Here is a 23,267-nt window from a genome sequence, read left to right on the forward strand (position 1 = left end):
CCAACATTGGTCCATACTTACTATTGATCCTCTCCTCAGGAGCATTACCACCACTAAACGCAGATTTGTCTTCCAACGATCCCAAACTATAGGTAATATCGTAGCCCCCAGTGTTATCCAAAAAGACAGATCAACCACTAAAAAATAGTTTTTTCCAAACCTTAAAGGATGCTTTGCATGTGGACGTTGTAAAATATGTAGATATGTGTCTAAATCCACTACCTTTACAAATATTGACAATACAAGGTCTTACAATATTCCAATGTTTTTGAATTGCAGAACAGAGTTCGTAATATACATGCTCATTTGTGGTTGCCACAAAAAATACATAGGTCTAACCACACGCATGTTTAAAATAAGAATATTAGAACATATGCGATTAATACTCAAAAAAGACGAAACACATCCTGTATCAAAACATTTCAATATTTGTCAGAATGGCACTTTAACAAACTTCAGATGCTTAGCAATAGAACAGATACCCATACACTACAGGGGCGGTGATAGAGTTACCACACTTTACTGCAGAGAGGCCCACTGGATCTTCACCCTTGACACATTAATTCCCAAGGGATTAAATACGGAGTGGGATCTCAAACATTTTCTGTAATATATGTATGACATCATGTGTTAGTCTGTTCACATATGTCCTCCTATTTAACATTTTTATATGACCCCTTTGACTACTCTTAGAGGTTTCTATGGTTAGCCTGTTTGAAGTTAACTTTAGCTACTTTACAAACTATTGTACATTTGATGGTTATTTCGGCTATTGTACAAACTTTTGAGCATTTTGTTTATTACCATGTTTTAATCTTAGTCAGTAGATGTCTATATTCATTATATTCTCTGTTAGCCAATTATTACCATTAATAAGTTTTCTTTCCCCCTTCTGTGCCTATCCCTCACCTATCCCCCTGTCTCAATTGATTGTAATATATCCCATTGATTTTGCATTAGGATTGTACTATATTAGATACTATTTATATCTTAGATTTTGTATCCATATGGTCCTTGTTGAATACCTATTGATTCAATTAATTAATTGTGACACCACCTTGGTTATTCAATCATCAGTATGGTGCATCCATAGACTTAACAGGTGTAATTACTTACCAGATACCAACCATGTTCAGCTGTGAGTTAAACAAGACAGGAGGGGCTATATATACTTGACATTTATTCAGTCCCCACTATTCCCCTTGAGAAAGGGCACTAAGGTGCCTGAAACGCGTAGGGTTGTTATGTAACAGTTTTTTGTTTGTCCTGATTTTCATTTTTTATGTAGTCTTTATTAAACAGTTTTAGTTTCCATTTTGGTGAGCTGTCAGTGCTTTTTGGGGACCTTGCGCGATTCAACCTTCCAATCACCAATTTTGCTTTACTGGTTTGTAGCCCCCATTTTTTCACAGCTGTGCTCCGTTTTTTGGACCCAATGGGACAGTCTTTTCTCTGCTACATAGGCCTGATGCACGCACTCAGCAAGGGTGAGCTGCTACACCAGTGAGTAATTACCTGTTATTCTATGATATTGCTATTATTCTATGTATGGTTTGTTTATTGAGAGGGCAAGCATGACCGTTATGGCATATATATAGGTCTGTCACCACCTCATACAAACCTTCATATTGCTGAACGCATACATTATTTTTGACTCAAGTCATTAGAGGTGTTTATTAAGTCTCAAGTAGCTTTCATCATATCTCTGTCTCCCTTACTTGTGATTATCACTTTCTGGATTACACATATATATGTCCTGCTTGCTGCTGAGCCCTGATTACTGGGACTATATCCCTGGAACTTTGTTTACTACAATCTAGGTTCCTAAGACTTGGTGCCCCAGCAATTGCCAAAACAATTGCTTCCATAGTCAACGCTATCCTGTCTGCAGGCCATATCCCTAAGACCTGGAAAGCTGCCAGAGTTGTCCCAATCTTCAAAAGTGGGGACAAAAACACTGTCTCAAACTACAGGCCAATCTCCCTTCTCCCAATCCTATCCAAAGTCATGGAAAAATGTGTCCACTCCCAATTAAGCGACTACTATAACAAGACAAATTTCCCTACACAATTCTAATCTGGCTTTTGCCCCAAACACTCTACCGTAACTACCCTGCTAAAAGTTTGCAATGAAATCCAGTGTGGAATGGAACGGGGTCAACTCACTGGTGCAGTATTCCTAGATTTTGCAAAGGCTTTTGATACTGTTGATCATGCTATCCTGCTTAACAAACTCCAGAGCTCTGGAATAGGGAAGCATGCTTTAAAATGGTTTCAGTCCTACCTATCAGGTAGATCCCAACATGTGTCCATTTCAGGCTCTAACTCTAACCCCCTGGATATCACCTGTGGCGTCCCGCAAGGCTCTGTTCTGGGGCCCTTACTCTTCGCAGTGTTCATCAATGATCTTCCCACAGCTTGTCAGGAAGCCTCAATACACATGTATGCAGATGACACAATCTTATATGCACACAGCCATAGCCTCTCTGACCTTCAACACACTTCAGTCTGACTTTTTGAGACTCGAAAACTGGATTTCCCAAAACAGACTGTTTTTTAACACTGACAAGACTGTAACAATGGTATTTGGGACCTAGACTAAATTTTTAAAGCTTCCAGCGACTGAGCTCCAGATTAGAACCAACACTAACACCACCCTAACTTCTGTTACTAGTTTTAAATACTTGGGCATATGGTTTGACTCCCACTTAGCATTTGGGATGCTCATTGATACCCTGACAACCAAGACCAATGCCAAACTAGGGGTACTTTACAGGAACAAATCCTCCCTAAGTCTCCTGGTCAGAAAAAGAATCGCACAGCAGATGCTAATGCCAATTATTGTCTATGGAGACATAGTATATGGCTCAGCACCCCAAACCTACCTTAACAAACTTGACACCCTCTACAATTCAATTTGTCGTTTTGTTCTCCAATGCAACCACAACACACATCACTGCGAAATGCTCAAAGAACTAAATTGGTCATCACTCGAGTCTAGGCGCAAAGTTCACCTTTCCTGTCTTCCCTTCAAATTCTTTATGGGCAAGCTACCCAGCTACCTGAACAAGCTCCTCACCTCTACCACATGCAGCACCTATCACCCGAGATCAGATTCCAAAAGACTGTTCATGGTCCTAAGGCTCAACAAAGTATCTGGCCGCTCCTCCTTCTCTTACCGTGCACCCCAAAATTGGAACAACCTACCAGAGACTCTCACATCCACCACCAGTTTAAGTTCTTTCAAATCTTTCTTAATCTGGTCTGTAACTGTTTCATACACCCATAATATATATTATCTTTAACAGTGCATGAAATGTCTTGTATATAATGTATACCCTGCTCATTTATGTAACTGTATTTGTAAACATGTATTATTTGTCTTAACTCTGTGCCCAGGAGATACTTGAAAACGAGAGGTAACTCTCAATGTACATTATTACTTCCTGGTAAAATATTTTATAAATAAATTAATAAATAAACTATAAAAATGGTTAAATGTATTTTTATTCCCCTGCCTCAGTACAATGTGTATTCCCTTTTAATTGTAATGTATTTTCCTGATTACATGTGTTCTGATCTTACAGTATACATCCGTGGCCGCTTTTATTTTAACACTTCTCGTTTTTTTTGGTGACTTTTTCCGAATGCCACGCGCTTCACCGCATTCATGCGGCATTCATGCGATATTCATGCCGTATTCATGCCGTATTCATGTCGCATTCATGCCAGCGTCACTCACGCTTGATCTGTTTAATGATAGTGGTTCAGATTTATTTGTTTGCAATTCTTCGCGTATCCGCCAGGTGGCAGATATTCATGAATTGTAATGCATTCTAATGTGTACACTACATGTGCTAATGTGTCGACTTTTTATAAAAATACCACAGTGGTCTATTGTGAATTGACCTTGGTACTGAAAAAGTTACAATACTGTATCAATTTAGGCTTTTCATATTAAAAACTCAATGCACAGTGTCTGGTGTTCTATTCTATTGTTCAGAGAGTTCCGAGATGAGTGCACCACTGCAGTCCATGTTCAAAAAACCCAACATAACGTACGCTTATTTAATATGGGCTGCAATTAATGCAGCAGATGATAAGATGGCCACAGTTGGTCAAATTTATCAATATTTTATCGAAAATTATGACTTTTACAAATTTTCACCAGTTGCTCGTGTGTGGAAGCGTGCAATAAGGAAAAAGTTATGTATCGATCCGTGGTTTTTTTCGTATTGCTCCTGCACCCGGAGTTACAGGAGGAGGGTATTGGTGTGTTGCGCCAGATTTTTACAGTATCTTTGATCATGGAGACTTCAAAAGGTGAAAGGTCATGACAAAACCAACTAAGAATCGTCAGTCCCAGGCAAGCAATTCGCCAGTGCCAGCGCCAGCCCCGGCTTCCAATTACGGTCCGACCGTCAGTGAAAACCTGCTGACCGGCAACCCTTGCTATCTATCCCCACCTGGATACCTGCAGCCTGAGCAGGATTTCACATACAGATACCAGCAAGCTTGCAGGTACCAAAATGATTTCCAGCTTCATCAGCTGTCAACTACAGGTGTAGCAGGCCCGCTTTCACCTGTCAACTACTTGTATAATCAAGATTACGGGACTGGCAGTGACTCGGCGCCAACTGAATGGCAACGTCTATAGTGGGAACAGCTGCAGTATTTAATTATTTTTTTTACCATATTAATATCAATGCACAGTAAAGCGATTCTCCTGTAATCAATCGCTTTGCTTATGGTTATTTAGTTCTTTTAGTCACAATTCGCCAAAATGTAGTCCAGCAATATCATTGGCTGAGCAGCTTCTACAGTAGATACTGAACAATTGGTGGACATCTAGGCGCATGAGCATTGGAAGCTTGTTGAAATGCATATGCATCTCATCACATCTACTGTAGGCGCATGCGTGTATGTTAACAAGAGACGCCCCCAGAGAAAATTATTGTTGTGACTGACCGAGGGGACTGCGGGAACTTCTTTAGGGGACAGACTAATTTGAACCAACCATTACAGTAATACTTTTATTTTTTTTCCTCAGAAATGAAACTTTGTGATCAGGCTGAGAATGGCAAATGGAGGGATTTCGATGGATAATATCGCTTTTTGTAACGATGCTTGCACACTGCTGAATCTGAATCAGTGCCATTTTTATTGATTAGGATAGAATAACTGGGAGCTTTATACTGCTGCGACACACTTTATTCGAGCAAATACCCAGTATGTACCTGGCAGATACCTGGAATGCGCCGCTCCTCACCTCTGACAAGCCCCGTTGCGTTTGCCTTCCCAGCCTGGGTTCATGCCTGGCTGACGGGCGGCTGATCTGTTAAATGATAATGATTAGGATTTAATAGGCTGCAATGCTTCGCGTGTCTACCAGATGGCATAAATTCATGAATTGTAATGCAGTATATATATATATATATATATATATATATATATATATATATATACTGTGCAGTATTGCAGCCAGCGGGAATAAAATGCTTCAATCCCTGCCTGGAAAATAACGCAATTCACTCGGGCAGAAAACAGTCACAAACCTCAATACACCCGAGTATACCCGAATTCGTGGGACTAGCCGAGCTCGAATAAAGTGTGTCGCCAGTGTAGAAAACCTGAAACAGAATGCTGTTTTTTTCATAAAGTATACAATACTTTATAACATACTGTATTGTATAATAAACCCCGAAAATAAAAAGTATGCATTTATTCTGTACATCTATTACAGTATGTGTGTTCTAATAATAATACTAATTCTGCGTTTTAATACTGTTTTGATGTAATGCGCATGCATACAGTATACAGTACAGTACTGTACATTATGCCTCATGGAACCTTGTTGAAACGCAAAATTCTTGTGTTTACTACCGTAACTATTGTACAGTAATCCTGCACACACTTCAACAGTACCAGTTAAACACCCCCCCCCCAAAGGAGACACAATGAAACAATTTAAAACAATCCACATTTTTTTTATTGGTGGGTTGAGTAAGTAAAAAAATATTTATGGTGTACTGTAAGTAAAAACATTTAAGAATACAATTTTAAACAAGCTGCATTTTTTTTATTGAAGTACAGCAAGTGAAAACATTTACAGGTGTATGGTGTAAGTAAAAATATTTAAGAATACAACTTAAAACAATAAACAAGTCAAAAATGAATCAACATTTGAACAGACGACCAATCACACAGCGAATTTGATCCCCAGCAGATCGTCCTTCCAGGGATGATGTCATGTATGCCGCAAAATGCCATTTATGGAGTCTCTCACGATCTTCATTAAATGATCGCTAATTGTAAAATAGCGCCACAATTCCTCCACAATAGTCTTTCTTTAATTTTCAGGAAGAGCCTTTTTGGTGTGATTCCCTTCGTAGTTTACATTGTGGGCCCACCCGCAGTACACCACGTAGGGCACGTGGTAATTGAAAATGTACATGGCATGTTTCCGGGCTACACCAAAACTTGCAAACCTATACTTCCCCCTGAGTGGCTGGGACAGCTCGCACAATATGATGTCGGGCACCGTCTCAATGCAAGCATATGTGGGTGGGATTCTGGGAGCGGGTGTGCTTCTGGGATTGAGTGTGTTTCTGTAACCGGGTGTGCTTGTGGCAGCAGGCGAGGGTAGGTTGTCTGGGAGGATGCTTTCCTCCTGTCTTGGTCGCCTTGTCTGTGTTGTCTCCTGGCGTGGTCTTGACGGGGTTGTAATGTCATCCTCGTCAACGGCATACATGAACACATATTCTTCTGATGGAGGGGGTGCCCTTGGTGATGGAAGGTTGAAGGTCCCATTCATCCCATCCATGCCACCCTCCTGCTCCTGCGTCAGAGATATAGGGGCATGAACTCCAAGCAAATTATGTATCCCCGCTATGTCAGTCTCTATCTTCTCCATGCGCTTTCCATCTTCTCCATCCGTTGATCCATCTTCTCCATCCGTTGATCCATATTTAGCATGGTCTCTAAAAGAAGATCTATCTTTACCAGCATAGAGTTCCCAGGGATATAGACACTTAACCCATTCAGCAACTGACCTAACGAGCTGGATCTTGTGCATGGGGTGCTGTTGACATCTGGGTGGATGGGTGCTGAAGAGGATGAGATGGGGGTTCCCTGGAGAGAAGGGCGAAGAGTGATGGAGGAGGTGACCTGTGGATTTCCGAGAGAGAAGCGGCAGCGTCGTCAAAGAGTGATGGAGAAGGTGACCTGTGGATTTCCGGCAGAGAAGCGGCAGCGTCGTCAAAGATTGATAGAGGAGGTGACCTGTGGGTTTCCGGGAGAGTATCAGCAGTGTCGTCGAGGAGTGATGGAGGAGGTGACCTGTGGGTTTCCGGGAGAGCAGCGGCAGCATCGTCGAGGAGTGATGGAGGAGGCGACCTGTGGGTTCTGTTGGTTCGATGGGTTGGCTTCCATTTGTTTTGCTTTATGTCTAAATCAGCGAATTTCTTCTTGACATAATAAGGCTTCTTTAAAGCTTTAGCCTTTGGAGTCGTCAGAATATTTTCTTTATTAGCCTTAGCCTTTCGCTTTTTCGGCACAACAGGCACGGCAGAAGAGAGTAGGCTCTTGCATCCGTAGAATCGGGGTAGATCCATGGAAGCAGATGCACAATGAAGTACCTGGACAAGGCCAAGCTCAGATACAGATCATCGAGTGGGAGGCTATGCAATGTGTGTCACCTTTTATGCATGGCGATGAGGTGCAGGTATTAAAAGTAGGCGTACTCTAATGTGACTCATTACAGTATAAATACACCATCCATTTTGTGGATTCACTGCACATTGAATATACATCGACTAAACATCGAATATACTTTCTTGTGCTTGTATTTCTTTCAACACGCAGTGATGCCTGTTAAAAAGATTTGTATAGATCTCAGCATGAGAATAAAGGAGATGTACACGCGAGGACAACGAATTGCAGATATTCAACTCTGGTTAAGTACTTCTGGCCTCATTGTACCAGCAGCCACTGTGAACTATCATGCCCACGGAAAGACCAAAAAAGTCAAGAGGACAGCAACGGTAACTACCACGTAAGTACTGTAAAGTATTTTGAATACTGTTATGTATGTTTTCTGTACCGTGCAGTACTGCAATAGCACTTTTATTGGTTAGATGGCTTATTGTTTTTAACAGAATATTTCCTAGCAATTATTAGATAAATTGTACTGTACAATTTGTTATTGTAATGCACCTCCTTCCTCAATTATCATTATTGCATTCCTACATTCTTATAATCAATTCTATTTGAAATTTAGTTGCACCTCTTTCCTTAATTATCACTCACTTCATTATTACTCATTATTACTCACGCACTCACAATCCCCCATTACAGTACACAGTTTACTCACATTCTGACACACACACACACACACACACACACACACAAACACACACACATTCAGTAACGTTAATATTATATCTATTATATATATACTGTATGTTATATACATATCTGTTATACTGTATATATATATATATATATATATATATATATATATATATATATAAAGCAACTGTAAATATTCCTGTATATTCATTTGCATGTCTTAGACAGGTCTGCAACCCTGTCTTTCACCATTATCACCCAGCAAACAGCACTTCTACTGCAGCAAGGGATTCTGGGAAATGACATGCAAATGAGCACACAGTGCCACTTTTTATCTCATGCTCACATTACATGAGCAACCCTTAGCCAATGCATGCTGCTTTAAACACAGCTTTTAAGCAAGGACTTGGGAGATGCAAAGTCAGTTATCCCACTCACAGACATGTTTCAACCTTGATGGGTATCATCAGTGTGAGGTTGGCTTGCTGACATTTGCTCAAATGAGATAAGAGTAGGTAATCACCACCACTATTAAGGTTATGGTGGGTAAAAAAAGTGACTAAAACCCTCCACAGTAAAGCATAAAGCAACTGTAAATATTCCTGTATATTCATTTGCATGTCTTAGACAGGTCTGCAACCCTATCTTTCACCATTATCACCCAGCAAACAGCACTTCTACTGCAGCAAGGGATTCTGTGAGTTGGTTAACTGACTTTGCATCTCCCAAGTCCTTGCATAAAACCTGTGTTTAAAGCAGCATGCATTGGCTAAGGGTTGCTCATGTAATGTGAGCATGAGATAAAAAGTGGCACTGTGTGCTCATTTGCATGTCATTTCCCAGAATCCCTTTCTGCAGTAGAAGTGCTGTTTGCTGGGTGATAATGGTGAAAGACAGGGTTGCAGACCTGTCTAAGACATGCAAATGAATATACAGGAATATTTACAGTTGCTTTATGCTTTACTGTGGAGAGTTTTAGTCACTTTTTTTACCCACCATAACCTTAATAGTGGTGGTATATATATTTATATTTATATTGTTATTATTGTAATTATATATCTATTATTATTGTTATTGCTGTATATTTATATAACTCTATTCTATATCTATCTATTATTATTTTTATCGCTGTATATTTATATAACTATTACATTAAAGTAGTATATATTTAGCCATACTGTAGGCCTGAGCATTAATTATGTACTGTACTTGTGGCCTACTGTAACGTATTGTTGTTTCCTGTAGGGAGACAACTCTTCTGGTTGACCAAATAAGTGAAGAGAATGATGAGAAGAGTGTCTTTAGGGTCAAAGACACTCTTCATCAAAATCACAATCTAACCGTATCAGAGACCAGCATCAAGAAGATGAGACGCAAAATTGGATGGAAATGTGGACATGTGAGGTTAGTACTGGACAGTACAGGAGGTAAAAGTGTGGCTAATAAACTGTACTGTACCTATAAAATTATTCCTTGTCATTACAGAGCATACCCTATGATAAGGGACATTAGCAAGATCAAGAGAGTGGTCCAGGCACAGGCATGGATTGACAGTAGCAAAACTTTTCAGGATTGCATCTTTACTGACGAGTCTACTGTATCGCTGGAGAGATTTGCCACCTTTGCATTCCACAAAAAAGGACGCATATCTATGAAGCCACGTCCAAAACACCCAGTGAAGATGCATGTGTGGGGTGCCATCTCTAGGCGTGGACCAGGATGCAACGTCATCTTTGATGGTAAAATAATGCACAAAGTCACATTCTGTAGCCTTATGCACTGTACTGTACAAGTGTGCAGTTTTTTGAGCACTTTTCTTTTCTTGCTACAGCAATCATGAATAAAGTTTTTTTCCAATAGCAAATAGTGCCTGAGATTGTGGAATACATCACACGTTAATTCCCAGATGGTCACTGTTTCTACCAGGACAATGATCCCAAACACACCGCGTCAACTACGCATATTCTTGCCTGCTGTATCAACTGGGTGAAGACGCCAGCGAGTAAGTACGGTAACCGTGTCTCATTATTCCCCACTGTTTACTGTGTATCTCTTTAACAAATTTATTTCCTTCTTTTCCCCCTACAATGACAGATCGCCAGACTTCAATCCTATCGAAATGGTCTGGCATCAGCTGAAGCATTATATCCGAAAAGTGGTGAAACGCTCAAAAATGGATGAGTTGGCGAATGGCATACTGAGTTTTTGGAACAATGTACTCACCCTCGAACGATGTAATAAATATATCGACCATATTGCGACTGTGTTGCCCATTGTGATAGAGCGTAATGGTCATGCATCAGGAAGGTAGTATGGTACAGTACTGTACTGTAGTATGGTAAGTACAGGCACACCAAGTCCAGTATGATACAGGTAAGTATGGCACAGATTGTTTTACAGTGTACAGCATGCACTTAACTCACCTATTTTTTTTTTCAGAGAGAGCTGCACTACCAATCTTGTTACAGAGTATTTTACAGTAGTTATACAGTAGTTATAATGTATAATGAGTTCCAGTATACAGTAGTTTGATATTAGTAACTGCATAGTCCAATATGGAGTAGCAATACTGTACATAATGCCATTATATGCACTTAACTGCAGTCATTTTTTATTTCCTTTTCAGAGAGAGCTGCACTAAAAAAGGACGGGCGGGAGAGGGGGTATCATGTGTATGTAACCCATGTCCCCCCCCCCCCCGGTCGCAGATTGGACCTCTAGGGTGCAGTGAGGCTGATTACGTGTATATTGGTGGTGCATACCTGTGAGGAACAGGAGGGCCTGAGTCTCCCGCGTTGGTATTGGGGATAACAGGGACAGGCTTCTATGGTATATGCCTAGGCAGGGTGAGAGGTACTGGTCCACCTCTTGCTAACTAGGCCCTACTCCTCTGGAACCTAGCTAGCTCACACAGTCTGACTGTCCAGACAGACACTCCAACTTCAACAGACTGACAACACACAGGAGCAGCCCACTAAATAGATACAGCCCTGCCCCTCATGATGTCAGCAGGACCTCCCCTCTGTCTCAGGCCTGCTACAGAGTCAGGAGCCTACCTCCATCACTCAAGGCAGGGCTTTGTGGGGGGAAAACCAATGATTACTACTGGCGCCTGCCCTTAACAGGACTCACTCCAGTAGGAGAAAGATATGTAGCCTACTATTTCTTACCGGGGCTACACTCTCCCTCTGGTGGAATCCAATGGTCCCCACTTGGACCTAACTTTAGCAGCACCATCCTGCGGAGAACAAACCTGGGAAACAAACACATTGCAATGTATGTTATTTCTTTAGCCAACCACCAGGTGGCGTAACAGTAACAGTAACTCCCAACGGGGAGAACAACTAATGATAATGTTTGGGGTCAGGCTTTCGTACCTTCCTCCCATTATGGTCAGTTATGATAATATACACTGGCGGCACACTTTATTAGAGTGCGGCCAGTTCCGCAAGCCGGGAGATTTCCCGGCTTGCTAGTGGCATCCCCTCGGCGTGCCGCGCGTCACCGATGCGCGGTCATGAGTCATCGGGTGCCTGCGCCCCCTGCACGCGCGTCCAGGGCTCCCCGAGGGAGCCCTGGTGTCCCGCGATGTGGGGGACGGTGGCAGGGATTCCGGGGGACCCGGCGGACCCGGAGAGGAGAGGGGGAAGCCCCGATCGGCGGGCCTCTCCTCCGGGCGCGCGCCAGGTTACTGTTGCGGCCGAGACCGGGCAAATGCTCGAATAAACTCGGCCGCGACAGTAGTAGGGCTGTACCGACCCAGACTCTGGCCGGTATATCACACTGTGCATGTATATTCACCACCCCACACTCCAGGCCCGGACCACCTCACTGATACGGTCTTCATTGTGGTAACCAGACTTACCAAACTTTGTTCTCAAGTATTCTTGTACGGCCGCTCTGAGCCAACTATCTCTGTTCTCCTCTATTTCCCTCATTATGGGTTCAGGCACATAAGGATATTCATACCCATGGAACTGCCTAAACCTAAACACTATGGCTCTGTCTACTCTGCTTAATTTGGGCAGTTTCCTAGGACCCGCCCTGCTGGGCAGTACCCAAAACTCTGGTTCTGCAGGAGCAATGTCATCATACAATATGCTAGGCCCCTTAGGATGGATGATCCCTTGCTCTATCTCCTGAAATCGGTGTTCTAATTCATCCACCACCTCCTCAGGAGTATAGATAACTACCGCCCACCAATGATCAACTATGTTGTTCCTAATCAACAGGAACCTGGTGCGGTCCATACCTTTGTGGTACCCAGTGAACAGGTGTGCCCACCACTTGTCACGGTGCTTGTACTCTGACATGGGGCTAGAAGTACCTGTCTCTGACTCAGCTTGTGATGAGACACCGGACGTACCCGCCTCCATAGAGCGCGAGCAGCTGCGTCTACCCTTGGCATTTATGTAGTTGGTAGTATTCATTTTGTGAACCACTTTACCTACGGCCTCAGCAGTAGTATGGGAGCCTCTGGCCCTCCTCCTAGGCACAGGAGAAAAAGGTACATGTTTAGGCATACGTATCACAGTATCATATGGTACTTCCCCATCAGACCCCTCGTCACTTTGTTCCCAATCCTTCAAATCTTTAGAGTACTTGGGATTCTTACTTAATTTATCCCCACTAGGTCCCGGTGTCATGACTCGTGACAGGGCAGGGGCAGTGGCCGGGGCAAGGGCGCTAGGGACTGGGGCTGGGGCAATGTCCATTTCAATGTCCAGCAAGCGGGTAATACCGCGACAAGTGGGCAGTTTCTTGCTTACTCTCTCCGCTGAGCCCCGTGATCCTCTGGAAGGGCCTTGGCTTCGCAGGGTGGCCATTGCAGTGACCATAGCTGCTCTCCGCGGGGAGAAGAGTGCTCCAGGGCCTCTTTTCCAGTCGGACCCGGAAGTGATGTCATCATGGCCGCCCGCAGAATCCCCATCCGCTCCGTGGTCATGCACCGGAAGTGCGTCGAGGATGGAAGGGGCAGTGGTGGATCATCGGGTATACAGATGGGTAAGTAGGCCGCGCACCTCTCCTTCTCGTCCTCTGCAGGGTCCGTCTTTGCCTGGCAGAAGTAAGGGGGTGGTGGAGTCTCCTTACCGCACCGCTGCAGGCTGATGTACTCGGGTCCCTCTGGATCCATCTCCGACGCCGTCTCTGCCACACTGGGAGTCACCATGGCCGTTGAACTTCTGCGGGCCTCAGGCCGCACCAGCGCTTGCTGTAGGGAGGTGTCCGGACTCGTCTGCTCCCTCTCTCCGGTAAGTGGACTGCCATCTTTCTTACAGCTGGGGTGGTTCGCCGGTAAGCGCATCGCCACAGATGAGACGCCATCTTCTTCCTCCGAAGACGACTTGGTTGGATCCTCCGCTAGGGAGTCACCGGGTTCTTTTGCGGCCCTGCCAGTGGGTAGTGGTATGAAACGGGCCCGCTCCGGTACCTCCACTCGATCGTGCTCTTCTCCGCCGGATCTCCGCTCGGCTCTGTAGTTGGCTGGGCCTTGGTTCCCACCTCAGCAGTGGTGAAGCGAACTAGGGCAGCCTCGTCTTCTTTCTCCGTCACCTCCGTTAGGGTTCCCGGAGAGGCACGCCGAGGGGTCTTTAGCATGGGCCATGGTTCGTTAGGCCATAAGTAGTACGTGCCACATTGAGGGCATCGTGCTTTGGTGCTTGCGGCCATTCCGGGTGTCCTGCAGTGGATGCACAGACACCGGAGGTACTCTCTGCCCTAGATCTCCACCACCAGGAAGCCTCCTGGGAGTTGAAAGACCATCATGCTTAGTTCTGACATTATTTGCTCAGGGGTGGAACAGTTCAATGTTTCAGCTTATCTCTCTGTGAATGTCAGACAGAAGTGAAGTTCCTTGCTCTCACTTCCTGTCCCTCCCTTCGCTGGGGAGGACGCTTCTGATTGGCTCTCCTTGTGCCCCCTCCCTCTGGTGGAACCAAGAGGAGGGGCACTCCTTCTCTCAGTCAGTGTGACGTGGCCTTGTCTGTTGGCCAGTCACAGCACAGGTGGGTGGGCTTTCGGCTTTCGCACCGCTCCGCTCCTTTTGCATGGGATCTGGGTTTGGCGCCAAACCCCTGCACATCTCCCTCAACATTTCTCTGACAGTCTCTTTGCACGCTTCACGTGAGCGATCTAGGATTGGCGGGAGTCGCCATTTTAGTTCGGCTGCTAACTGCTGGGCCGTGGATGGCGCTGCTGTCGCCATTTTTGTAACTCTTCCTTGCTCCGCAGAGCACATGTAGTGACGGCCGCCATCTTTAATGAGCCCACCAAATGTATAATTGTACTATTCTCAGTGTCTAGTGCATAGCTCGTTCCTAGTCACTGACTGCTCTCATACTGCTCACTAAACGTTCTCTAGGTAGAAAAAATTAGGGTGCTCAACCCAGATGAAATCCATCCAACTCGGTGGACTATAAATGAAAACCCTGGAGATACCAGTGGGAGTGGGTGGGTACAATATAGACTTTTGTAAGCATAATGACAGTTGTCCAACTTAACTATGACAGTCTAAACCCATAAAGAAACCCACTCACGTCATCTCCAGGGGTGTAGAACAGGCGTGCCAGCCATGAAGTAATCCACAGTCCAGGTGATGGCAAAAGAAAGACGAATGTCGCACAGCCAGGGAGCCAGCTGGCTCCCTGGCTGTGCGCCATTCGTCTTTCTTTTGCCACCACTAAACGTTCTCTGCATGCTCTTTCTGACTGTTTGCCCACTGATATGATGTGGCATACCCCAGGCTAGGCAGAACTCCTTCTCTGTGCACCGCACTCGCTGACGGTTCCTACAAGTACTCTGTGGTGTGTTTTATGTGGGTACTGGCTAGTGTTCCGGGCATCTCCCTGAGGTACGGGCGTCTCCTACTTTTGGCCACTCATAGTGCGGGCCCTGGGCCATGGTCCCTGGACAAGTTAACAGGCTAACCCCCCCAGTTGCCTCACACTACCTGCCTCAAGGGACTAGGACAGCAATAGCCCCACACCCATCTTATAACACCCTCTTAGGGCACCCAGGGTGTACTGTGTGGGAATCCACGCTCCCCTGACTTCCCCTGGTATTACATGCCCAACTCTCTCCAGTACTTGCACGGAAGGTGCACTTCACTCTTCCTGCTCTGCCTTGCTGAAAGCCTGTCCTGTTCTTGATCTCAGAAGCTTTCCTCCAAATGTAACCCATGCCCCCCCCCCCCGGTCGCAGATTGGACCTCTAGAGTGTAGTGAGGCTGATTACGTGTATGATGGTGGTGCATACCTGTGAGGAACAGGAGGGCCTGAGTCTCCCACGTTGGTATTGTGGATAACAGGGAGAGGCTTCTGGGGTATATGCCTTCATCTGGTTCTAGTGATGCAATGCCTCCATCTCTATAAGCCCCAGGGATATGGGGTGGAACCCTTACAGAGAATTCCCACTCAGGGAAGAGAGATTCAGTCAGTTCTTTCTAAAAACAGCAGCAGCTCTCTTTAATGTACTCACAGCAGATCAGTAGCAGCACACATCAGCAGCAGTAGCAGCACACACGCTGGTATCAGGTACAGGGTCTCTTCTCTCCTCAGACTGCACACCCTCAGGATGGTCTGTGGGTGCTCACTGTGTCCCTGCCTCCACCCCAAGCTGCAGGCGCTCAGGGTGGGGCTTGCTCTTCCCTCACCCCCTAGGCAGGGTGAGAGGCACTGGTCCACCTCTTGCTAACTAGGCCCTAATCCTCTGGAACCTAGCTAGCTCACACAGTCTGACTGTCCAGCCAGACACTCCAACTCCAACAGATTGACAAGACACAGGAGCAGCCCACTAAATAGATACAGCCCTGTAAGGTTAAAAATGTCTTCTGTCAGCTCTGGAATTGATAAGGTTAAACAGAATACGCTGGCCTTGCTATTTTCACAGGAGGCTATTGTAAATAGCTTTTAGACCAACTGTTTAGTGCCTGTCAAATGTTGTTAAAACAAGGCTACAGAGGATAGGGCTGCCTTATAAGTCACCATTGTATATTACTCTTGCTCAGCAGTTAAATGTTTTAAGCTCTACAGAAAAGGCATTATGTGAAGGTTACATGTAAATTTAGATGTGTACCCATATTTGTAACAGATGACAACTGTATTTTTGTCCCTGCCTTATGTATAAATCCTGCTTGTGAACCATTAAAATTCAGTTGTGGGAATTCAACTACGAGCCTCCTTGAATTCTTACAGCTCCGAGCTCGTATGCTATACTATTTGAAAGCATCCCATATCCGTTGTGTTTCAGTAGCTCTCGGGAGAAGTTATGTTTTGCTTGCCCTAGAAGGACCTAATCTGTAGAGATCTAACAGTTTTGGTGACAGAAGTGGAATTTCGCACAGGAAAAAGGGTGAGTAAAGATTCTTTTTATTTGTTTCTCACCTTTTCCTCTGCGAAACTAAACAACCTAAATTTATAAGGGCAAAAGAACATAGGGTGAGAGTCCCTATTGTTTAATCGTGGGTAAGTCCCTGTAATCAAGGGTAAGTCCCCGATTTATGTAACAAAGGGTGAGAGTCCCTATTGTTTTATCGAGGGTAAGTCTCTGATTTATGTAACAAAGGGTGAGAGTCCCTATTGTTTAATCAAGTGTAAGTCCCTGATAAGTAAAACGAACGGTATATGATTTCAAATAGCATGGCAATTTAAGTTAAGTTAAGTTAAAAATTGTTTAAAGTTAAGTTAATATAAGTATTGTTTAAAGTTAAGTTAATAATTGTTTATTAATACGTGCGCATAAAGTGTTAAGATTTCTTTCCTGTATAAACTCATTATGGGCACTAACATTTTGTCATCTAATGAACTTACCCTAACCTGTCAGCCCTCGCACAACCCCCTCCCTCACTTTCAGTGGCAAAATCAGCTGTCTCTCTCTCGCCTGTATGTATTGTAATAAGCAGCTGCAAGTAGCCCCCACCTTTTTTCCTCCAGCTATTTTTACACAGGCATAGGAATGTACCAAAATCGTGAATGGCAGCATGGCTCTTAGGAAAAACGAACATGCAAACTCAAATTATTTGTGCAACATTAACTGAGTATGAGCATATATTAAGTTTAAATTAATAATATTTTCCCGTCTGAATTGAAAAGTGGAAAACAAGAGTATAACAGGTATAGGTTTCTTTTTCCCTCAGAATGTTTTATTTTTAAGTATGGATATGGTAAAAAAAATTAAGTAATCCCTGTGTGTGCTTGCAAGAATCTGGGTGAATTATATCTACAGTATATGAAAGTGTTATTTGCATTGAATAATAAGAATACCGGTGTATTGTATGGTTACAAAATGACTATTCAGGACTTGCAAATGATTCTAAAATAAGAATATAATTAATTGCTCATGTTGAAATTTAATTTTTAAAAGGTGTACACCACCACTATAAATAAACTAATTTACACTGGGCAGGGGAAAGTTTTGGGTATCTGGGGAGAAAAAGAATAAAGACAGGATGAATTATTTTTGTAAACAGTCCAGTCACTGGAATAATAAGGATGTTTATCGTACTGGCCAGGCGATTTATTTCCTTAACCAGAATTATAATTCTTTTCCTCTAAATCTCCACAGATAAAATCAGGTGAATAAGTTATATAGAATAACAGGTGAAATATATTCTAGACACAAAGCTAACTAGAAGCTCAGCATTTTAAAAATTAGTTAAAAAAAAAAAAAAAGTTAATTATGATATGAAGGGAAAAAAAAGGGATATCTTTATTAATTTAGTCTGCAGGATCAAACTGTTTTGTTTTCCTATTTATTAAAGTAGGTGAGGAATTATGTGTCTGTTATTTTTGTAAAAAAAACTGGTTGAATGTGTGAAAAAAACATAAAATTCTATTTGTTTTATGTCTGCGCTCTGTGCTCTTTTTGTGTATAACCAGTAACTAAACTATCTAAAAGTATATGTTAAAGCCTACAATTTTCTGTTTAACAAAGATCCAGTTTTAATTTTTGAATACCAGTAACATTGTCGGGCTGTGTGAAGAGCTGCATATTTCAAGCTGTCCCAAATTGTATTGCAGTAACCAGTAATTAACCATTTTTTCTGTTACAAGGTTTTGGCAGGAAGCCCAGAGAGTTATTTGAGCTTGTTATATGGCTTGAAATGGAAACAGGTGTAAATTGATTAATATAGAGTTCCAATAAACAGAGGACAGTAACCCAGAATGAGCACTCTAAACACCTGGTGGGTGGGTAACGAAGTGGTTAAAACTTAAATCTTTAATATACGTGTAAAATAATGGGGATTAAAACAAATATTAAACGCTCAGATACTATAGTATGAACACAATGGGCCTCATGCAGAGAGCATAGAATTTTAAAATTGGCGAATTTCATAAAAAGTAGCTTTTTTGGAGAGTTTTATTCTCCATATGCAGAAAAGTACGAATTCTGCTATGTTTAACATGGATGCGTGTGGCGAGTTTAAATTGGCGAGATGCGCGCTTCAGAAACGTGTAAAAACAAATTCGCGCCTTTTTTTCCCCTTTACTATAGGCGGCGAGCGCCATCTTGCCATCTTTTCCTGGCGCGGCAAAAATGCGAGAATCGCGCCATTTTCTTGGCGCGAACAGCCGCTACATGCCGTTCGCACCTCTCTGCATTCGGAGAGTTTTAAAAATGACGAGATGGAGGTTCTCGCCAGCCGCGAGGCGAGTTTTAGCAATAGAAAAAACAAAATGGCGCGTTTTTCATAACTCGCCATTTTCTGCCATTTTCTGCGCGAAATTGAACAAAAAATGGCGAGTTTTGAAATAACGATGCTCTCTGCATGAGGCCCAATGTAATGTTCTGGATCACTGATGAACTGCATAGAATCACTAAACTAGTGTCTTGCAGTGGGAACAGGTGGATAAAGTAACCACTAGTCCAATGTAATCAGCACAGAAACTCTAGTGCTGAGCCATGTATAAGTGTGCAGACCTCGAAATAGCAGTAAAGCAACGGACAAGGAAAATGGCCCCTAGCCAGGTCTGCCAATATACCAGAGGGTTCTCTATGGAATTATTTTTCTGCAAAGTTGATCAAATATTTAATATTTTATCATTTTAACCATCTTTTTCTCCCAAATGTGTCCCATCTTTAAATCTGTGTCTATGAGTTTTTTATGCTACAGGTTGTTCTTTCAGCAAATCAGATGCTATTTTGTGTTCTAAAAGTTTCTGTCAGAAGACTATAGCAGATTATATTTATATTCAGTAGGGTTCTTTTGAGATTTCTAATGAAAATGTTATACCCAAAGGTTTTAGGTTAGTTTTGCTATACATCAAGCAATTCCATTAAGGTTATGCTTTAAATGCTGTTATCCTTTATGTGATATTGTTCACATGTAATACAAGTGAACAAAAGGAGGGTGTTATTGCTGTTATTATTGCTGGCTGCCCATGAAACCATATGGCAAGGGCTGAGAGTGTCAGCTCTTGGCTCTTGGGTATAATATTGTACCTTACTATGTTGCCTGTCATTTTTCCTTTTTATACCCCCATATGGGTATAAACTAGGAACTGTGTATGTAGGGTTAACTGTGTAAGCCCAGTGGGCTAGTTAATGCATTCTCTGTGTATTCCCTTTGCCTCATGGGCATGCAGCTGTCTATGCAAACTTATAAGTGGATTGCCTTGTATGGGTGGCCCCTTATGAGAAATAGCTGCCCAGGGGAGTCTCCTGGCACATGAGGGAAAAGGGAGGAGATATTTTGGCCTGTCTTGTCTGCCAGCAAGGTATTCTTAGCTGGTGTCTTAGAGAAGAGAAGGTTTTAGAACCCCACATGATAGGTGCAAATGGAGGAGTGCAAGCTCTTGTGTCTACATGTTGGTTGTATGTGTTCTAAACCTGCAATGCATTGTGTTTGTCCTGTGATTTAAACCCAGGTTGGTGAATTGCATGTGAAGAAGCATTCCAATGCCCCAGCTCAGATATGGAGTGCCTGAAAGTGAACTGACCCTGTTATTTTCTATGTCATATTCCCTTAGCGGAACTGTGAAATTTCTTGTGTGTCTGTTTTAGGGGGATATTTGGGTGGAAATATAATTATTTTGGTTGCAGGAGTTGTGGAGCCAAAGTGCTGGTAGTCACTTAATTTTCCCCAGCAAGCAGGCATGATTTGACGGTACGCAGTGGGAATTACACCAGGGCCTCCCTGTGCCCCCCAGACTTCTGGATTTCGAGCCCAAATCTCCCCAAGTTATTTTCCTAATAAGTATAAGGTCCCCCAAAGTATATTCTCTGTTTCTTGTGTTTGTGAGTTTTCAAGGTCTTATCCGAATGAACCGCCATTTGTTTTTCTGCCGGTTTTGCCTTGTGATTGATCCCTTAAATATAAAGGTGTATTTGGCCTGGCCTAATGAGACAATCAGATATCATTTTCTCTCATGGGAAGACCAATGGTCACCCTAGGTACCTTTTAGATTTAATGTTGTATGATTATGCTCTAAACAGACGATTTTAATCAGCATCTATTGTGTGAAACTAATGCAATTGTCTGAGTGTCTCATGTCCAGGTGCAGTCCTTCCAATTAGATGAAGATAAAGGTGACACAAAAGCGCTTTTCATCTAAAGTGGAAAGCCCTATTCCAGATTCTACCCAGTCAGAGTATTTTTCCCGGATCCATGTTACACAAGTGCACCCACAGTCGCTTCAAATTAAACCTCAACAAAGGAGGGAAGGCCTAAAGACACAGCCGTTCTCAGTTGGTGTTTTGGTTCATAAGAAAACCCGGCACTAAGCAAAAAAAAAAAGGAGACAAGTTCATAGGAAGAAAATTCGGACCTCAACATATGAACTTTGAACTTTTTAATAACCTTTCTTTTTACAGGTTTTATTATTTTAATTACAATGTTTATTCTATTAGGTTTATATACTTTAAGTGGTGGCCACATGAAGACGATAGGGTAGTAACAAGAATATTTTGTTATATAATGGAATAATGGTAAACAAAGCCCACATCTTAGGTGCAATCTATCCCAATGTACAATACATACCCAATAAATTGCACCCCAGGAACACGAGAGTTATATTTAACCCCTTGGAAAAAGACAAGATGCTATAAGATATTTGTAGAACTATATATATAAGAAATTTGTTATGAAGGGAGTAGAAATACAAGTTTACCCTAGGGAAATTATTGACTCTGTGATAGAAGGATAGATAAAGTATTATCCTGCAACTAGACCAGGTTATGTTATTTGGGAAAGTGTTTCCAGTGTTTGAAGGTTGAGATGAGGGTTGGGATTTGTTGGGACTTGGGTGTTAGATTATTTCGCTGGGAGCGAAGCTAGTGGATCTTTTTGTATGTGTGTCTGTCCTACTCATTACTCTCTGTGTTATGAACAGCAAAACTTTGGTCCTGAAGTGCGTTGCAATCCCCCCACCGATGCTATGTCTCTTTTTGGTGATTAAGATGTCAGCAGTCCCCCAGAAGAAGAGGCCGAAAAAAGAAATCAACTGGGCCAATACAATGGCCAGAAAGGAATCAAGTTATGCACTATGGGACTATTTTTTTGGTCCGGCAGGACTATGATATGGTTAACTGTTCTTTAAAAAGACTGTCTCTAAAGGATAAGAGGGGGGCTGAGAAGATTGGATATAAGGAAGGTGGGGAGGTCACCCAAGGGCGTGTGTCAACCACAAGGAAAGGATCACAAGTCAACCATTTTGACTATGGCAGCCATTTTGTCTGTTTCGATATTCTGAGTAAATGTAGTATGTAAGATGTATGTGTTGGGCAGTCGCTCCTAGGAAATATTAACCCACACCAACCCCTACTTATGCTCAGAAATAGAATTTAAATAATGTTCATCATACCTAAGCAAAGAATACGAAATTGAAAGGCATTAACTATTAAAAATGGCTCAGATAAGAGAGTAGCGGGAGGTCTAATACCCATTTAGGAATGTATGATTTATATGCAAAAGGAGATTTTTCAGTAGTCAATATAGATGCCGTTTTTCACGATACTAAAAGACGCTATTTTTAAGGCTCAGCAATAGATAAGAACAGTAGTTTTGCAAAATTGTATGGCATTGGGTTATCTGATGGCAGAACAAGGAGGGGTTTGTAAATTAGTGGGTAAAGAATGCTGTTCTTATATTGACACCCAATCAAAAAGTATACACCATGATATGGATACTCTAACAGAAATTTAATCTAGAATGAGAGAGGAAACAAAAGAGTTTGATTTTACATTTGGCCTTGAAAATTGGCTCGGTGTATTGGGAATTAAATTCTTTACGGAATTAGGATAATCGCAGGTTTATTACTCTGTGTGTATGAATTAATCTAGATGGCTAAAAGTGTAATCAGCTCTATTTTTGCCAAAGAAAGATGTTTCTGCTTCTAGCTCGACCATTATGTAGATGCCTCCCACAAAGAGAGCGAGAAATACCAATAGTCTTGGTACTCGTCAACCACCCATATGTTCATCTCTGATTATCAAACGAGATACCTAAGAGAGATAGGTTTCTGTAGGCACATGGTCTCTTGGAGGTTTTTCCCTTGGAGTTTTTCCTCTCCTGAGTGGTTTGCAGAAGAATAAATGGGATTGGTCAATTGGTTTGTTCTTTCAGAACAAAAGGAGGTTTAGTAAGGTTAAAACTGTCTTCTGTCAGCTCTGGAATTGATAAGGTTAAACAGAATACGCTGGCCTTGCTATTTTCACAAGTGGCTATTGTAAATAGCTTTTAGACCAACTGTTTAGTGCCTGTCAAATGTTGTTAAAACAAGGCTACAGAGGATAGGGCTGCCTTATAAGTCACCATTGTATATTACTCTTGCTCAGCAGTTAAATGTTTTAAGCTCTACAGAAAAGGCATTATGTGAAGGTTACATGTAAATTTAGATGTGTACCCATATTTGTAACAGATGACAACTGTATTTTTGTCCCTGCCTTATGTATAAATCCTGCTTGTGAACCATTAAAATAGTC

This window comes from Ascaphus truei, chromosome 2 (genome assembly GCF_040206685.1).
Source record: "Ascaphus truei isolate aAscTru1 chromosome 2, aAscTru1.hap1, whole genome shotgun sequence".
In the NCBI taxonomy this organism is placed as follows: domain Eukaryota; kingdom Metazoa; phylum Chordata; class Amphibia; order Anura; family Ascaphidae; genus Ascaphus; species Ascaphus truei.